Here is a 6,000-nt window from a genome sequence, read left to right on the forward strand (position 1 = left end):
ACAGACACACAGACCCTGACAGACATGCAGACACAGACACACATAGACACACAGACACACAGACCCTGACAGACACGCAGACACACACACAGTTGCAAGCAGACACACAGACACACACAAACACATGCAGACACACGTAGACATACAGACCGTGACAGACACGCAGACACACACAGACACACACAGGCACACACAGTTGCAAGCAGACAAACACAGACACACGTAGACACACATAGACACAGAGACACACACATTTGCAAGGAGACACACAGGCACACAGAGACCCTGACATACACGCAGACACACACAGTTGCAAGCAGACAAACACAGACATGCAGACCTTGACAGACATGCAGACACACAAAAGTGCAAGCAGACACAGAGACACACATTGACACACAGACCCTGAAAGATACACAGACACACATAGACATACAGACCGTGACAGACATACAGACACTCAGACACACACAGTTGCAAGCAAACAAACACAAACACACATAGACACACAAACCTTGACAGACACATAGACACACAACTGCAAGAAGACGCAGAGACACACATAGACACATAGACCATGACAGATATGTAGACACACAGAAACACACAGACCCTGAGAGACACACCGACACGCAGACACACAGACCCTGACAGACACACAGACACACATAGACACACAGACACACACAGTTCCAAGCAAACACAGAGACACGCAGACACTGATAGACACACAGACACACATAGACACACAGTTGCAAGCAGACACGCAGACACGCAGACACACAGACGCTGACAGACACGCAGACACATGCAGACACACAGACCCTGACAGACACACAGTTGCAAGCAGACACACACAGACGCAGAGACACACACAGACACACTTAGACATACACAGATATACACAAACACACATAGACTCACAGACACGCAGATACACACTGACACATGCAGACACACAGACAGACACAGACACAGTCAGACAAATGCAGATGGTCAGAGACACACACAGACACACACACAGAAAAACCCAGACACACAGATACTGGCAGACACTGACAGAGACATGCAGACACACAGACTCATGCAGACACAGAAAAGCAATCGACACAGAGACACACACACACACAGACACAGCCAGACACACATAGATGCTCATAGACACACAGAGACACAAAAACACTTGCAGACACAGACACGCACAGACACACAGATGCACGGATAGACAAACAGACCCACATAGACACACAGACATATTCAGACACACGCATATCGACATATAGACACACACAGACACACATTGAGACACAGACACATAGAAACACGCACAGACGCTGACAGACACACAGATACATACACACACATGTAGACACATACAGATATGTATGACTGCATGCACTATTAGTGTGACTATGAGACTGACCTGCGCTGTCGATCCGTGTGACCATGAAAGTGCCGTGCGCTGTCGATCTGTGTAACCGTGACACTGCTGTGTGCTGTCGATCTGTATGACCGTGAAACTGCCACACACTGACGATCTGTGTGACCGTGACACTGCTGTGCACTGATGATCTGTGTGAGCATGACACTGCCACATGCTGTCGATCTGTGTGACCATGACACAGTTGCGCACTATCTGTGAGACCATGACATTGCTGTGTACTGTGTGACCAGGAAACTGTCGCACACTGACGTGTGATCTGGCAGACGTGTGATCTGTGTGAAACTGGCATGCACTGTTGATGTGTGTGACCATGAAACTGCCGTGCACTGTTGCTCGGTGTGACTATGAGGCTGGCATGCACTGTTGATCTATTTGACCATGAGGCTGGCATGCACTGTTGATCTGTGTGACCGTGAAACTGCCATACGCAGTCAATCCTTGTGACCGTGACACTGCCGTGCACTGTCAATCTGTGTGACCGTGACACTGCCGTGCGCTGTCGATCTGTGTGACGGTGAAACTACCGCACAATGTCGTTCTGTGTGACTGTGAGGCTGGCGTGCACTGTCAAGCTGTGTGAATGTGAAAGTGGCGTGCACTGTCACTTGGTGTGACTATGAGGCTGATGTGCACTGTCGATCTGTATGATTGTGAGGCTGGCGTACACTGTCGCTCGGTGTGACTGTGAGGCTGCCGTGCACTGTCGCTTGGTGTGACTATGAGGCTGGTGTGCACTGTTGATCTGTTTGACCATGAGGCTGGTGTGCACTGTCATTCTGTGTGACTGCAAGACAGCCATGTACTGTCAGTCTGTGTGACCGTGACACTGCCACGCGCTGTCGATCTGTGTGACCGTGAAACTGCCGCACACTGTCCCTCTGTGTGACCGTGAGGCTGGCGTGCACTGTCAATCTGTGTGACTGTGAAAGTGGTGTGCACTGTTGATCTGTTTGACCATGAGGCTGGTGTGCATTGTCGATGTGTGTGACTGCAAGACAGCTGTGTACTCTCAGTCTGTGTGACCGTGACACTGCCACGCGCTGTCGATCTGTGTGACCGTGAAACTGCCGCACACTGTCCCTCTGTGTGACCGTGAGGCTGGTGTGCACTGTCGATCTGTTTGACCATGAGGCTGGTGTGCACTGTTGATCTGTTTGACCAAGAGGCTGGTGTGCACTGTCGATCTGTGTGACTGTGAAAGTGCCGTGCACTGTCGCTCGGTGTGACTATGAGGCTGGTGTGCACTGTTGATCTGTTTGACCATGAAGCTGGTGTGCATTGTCGATCTGTGTGACTGTAAGACAGCTGTGTACTGTCAGTCTGTGTGACCGTGACACTGCTATGCAGTGTTGATCTGTGTGACTGTGAAACTGTGTCACCATGAGGCTTGTGTGCATTGTCAGTCTGTGTGACCATGAGGCTGGCATGAACTGTCGATCTGTGTGACCATGACATGGCTGTGTACTGTCGGTCTGTGTGATTGTGACACTGCCGTGCGCTGTCGACCTGTGTGACCATGAAATTGCTGCACACTGTCGCTCAGTGTGACTGTGAGGCTGGCATATACTGTCGCTCGGTGTGACTGTGAGGCTGGTGTGCACTGTCAATCTGTGTGATTGTGAAGCTGGTGTGCACTGTCGATCTGTGTGATTGTGACACTGCTGTGCACTGTCAATCTGTGTGATTGTGACACTGCTGTACACTGTCAATCTGTGTGATTGTGAGGCTGGTGCACACTGTCGCTTGGTGTGACTATGAGGCTGGTGTGCACTGTTGATCTGTTTGACCATGAGGCTGGTGTGCACTGTCATTCTGTGTGACTGCAAGACAGCCATGTACTGTCAGTCTGTGTGACCGTGACACTGCCACGCACTGTCGATCTGTGTGACCGTGAAACTGCCGCACACTGTCCCTCTGTGTGACCGTGAGGCTGGCGTGCACTGTCAATCTGTGTGACTGTGAAAGTGGTGTGCACTGTTGATCTGTTTGACCATGAGGCTGGTGTGCATTGTCGATGTGTGTGACTGCAAGACAGCTGTGTACTGTCAGTCTGTGTGACCGTGACACTGCCACGCGCTGTCGATCTGTGTGACCGTGAAACTGCAGCACACTGTCCCTCTGTGTGACCGTGAGGCTGGCGTGCACTGTCAATCCGTGTGACTGTGAAAGTGGTGTGCACTGTCGCTCGGTGTGACCATGAGGCTGGTGTGCACTGTCGATCTGTTTGACCATGAGGCTGGTGTGCACTGTTGATCTGTTTGACCAAGAGGCTGGTGTGCACTGTTGATCTGTTTGACCAAGAGGCTGGTGTGCATTGTCGATCGGTGTGACTGTGAAAGTGCCGTGCACTGTCGCTCGGTGTGACTATGAGGCTGGTGTGCACTGTTGATCTGTTTGACCATGAGGCTGGTGTGCATTGTCGATCTGTGTGACTGTAAGACAGCTGTGTACTGTCAGTCTGTGTGACCGTGACACTGCTATGCAGTGTTGATCTGTGTGACTGTGAAACTGTGTCACCATGAGGCTTGTGTGCATTGTCAATCTGTGTGACCATGAGGCTGGCATGAATTGTCGATCTGTGTGACCATGACATGGCTGTGTACTGTCGGTCTGTGTGATTGTGACACTGCTGTGCACTGTCAATCTGTGTGATTGTGACACTGCTGTACACTGTCAATCTGTGTGATTGTGAGGCTGGTGCACACTGTCGCTCTGTGTGATTGTGAGGCTGGTGTGCACTGTTGCTCTGTGTGATTGTGACACTGCTGTACACTGTCAATCTGTGTGATTGTGAGGCTGCCGCACACTGTTGATCTGTGTGACTGTGACACTGCTGTGCACTGTCAGTCTGTGTGATTGTGAGGCTGGTGTGCACTGTCGCTCTGTGTGATTGTGACACTGCTGTGCACTGTCAATCTGTGTGATTGTGAGGCTGGTGTGCACTGTCGATCTGTGTGATTGTGACACTGCTGTGCACTGTCGCTCGATGTGACTGTGAGGCTGGTGTGCACTTCTTGATCAGTGTGATTGTGAGGCTGCTGTGCACTGTCAGTCTGTGTGATTGTGAGGCTGGTGTGCACTGTCGCTGTGTGTGATTGTGACACTGCTGTGCACTGTCACTCGGTGTGACTGTGAGGCTGGTGTGCACTGTCGATCTGTGTGATTGTGACACTGCTGTGCACTGTCAATCTGTGTGATTGTGAGGCTGATATGCAGTGTTGATCTGTGTGACTGTGAAACTGTGTCACCATGAGGCTTGTGTGCATTGTCAATCTGTGTGACCATGAGGCTGGCATGAATTGTCGATCTGTGTGACCATGACATGGCTGTGTACTGTCGGTCTGTGTGATTGTGACACTGCCGTGCGCTGTCGACCTGTGTGACCATGAAATTGCTGCACACTGTCGCTCAGTGTGACCGTGAGGCTGGCATATACTGTCGCTCGGTGTGACTGTGAGGCTGGTGTGCACTGTCAATCTGTGTGATTGTGAAGCTGGTGTGCACTGTCGATCTGTGTGATTGTGACACTGCTGTGCACTGTCAATCTGTGTGATTGTGAGGCTGGTGCGCACTGTCGCTCTGTGTGATTGTGAGGCTGGTGTGCACTGTTGCTCTGTGTGATTGTGACACTGCTGTACACTGTCAATCTGTGTGATTGTGAGGCTGCCGCACACTGTTGATCTGTGTGACTGTGAGGCTGGTGTGCACTGTCACTCTGTGTGATTGTGACACTGCTGTGCACTGTCAGGCTGTGTGATTGTGAGGCTGGTGTGCACTGTCGCTCTGTGTGATTGTGACACTGCTGTGCACTGTCGCTCGGTGTGACTATGAGGCTAGTGTGCACTGTCGATCTGTGTGATTGTCACACTGCTGTGCACTGTCAATCTGTGTGATTGTGAGGCTGGTGTGCACTGTCGATCTGTGTGATTGTGACACTGCTGTGCACTGTCAATCTGTGTGATTGTGAGGCTGGTGTGCACTGTCGCTCTGTGTGATTGTGACACTGCTGTGCACTGTCACTCGGTGTGACTGTGAGGCTGGTGTGCACTTCTCAATCAGTGTGATTGTGAGGCTGCTGTGCACTGTCGCTCTGTGTGATTGTGACACTGCTGTGCACTGTCGCTCGGTGTGACTGTGAGGCTGGTGTGCACTGTCGATCTGTGTGATTGTGACACTGCTGGGCACTGTCGCTCGGTGTGACTGTGAGGCTGGTGTGCACTTCTCGATCAGTGTGATTGTGAGGCTGCTGTGCACTGTCAGTCTGTGTGATTGTGAGGCTGGTGTGCACTGTCGCTCTGTGTGATTGTGACACTGCTGTGCACTGTCGCTCGGTGTGACTGTGAGGCTGGTGTGCACTGTCGATCTGTGTGATTGTGACACTGCTGTGCACTGTCAATCTGTGTGATTGTGACACTGCTGTGCACTGTCAGTCTGTGTGGATTGTGAGACTGGTGTGCACTGTTGATCTGTGTGACCGTGAGGCTGCCGCACACTGTCGATCTATTAAAGTGAATTAGTGTGTATGTGCTCTTTTAGAATGTGCACTGTGGTGCTCT

This window comes from Thalassophryne amazonica, chromosome 5, assembly GCF_902500255.1.
Source record: "Thalassophryne amazonica chromosome 5, fThaAma1.1, whole genome shotgun sequence".
Taxonomy (NCBI): domain Eukaryota; kingdom Metazoa; phylum Chordata; class Actinopteri; order Batrachoidiformes; family Batrachoididae; genus Thalassophryne; species Thalassophryne amazonica.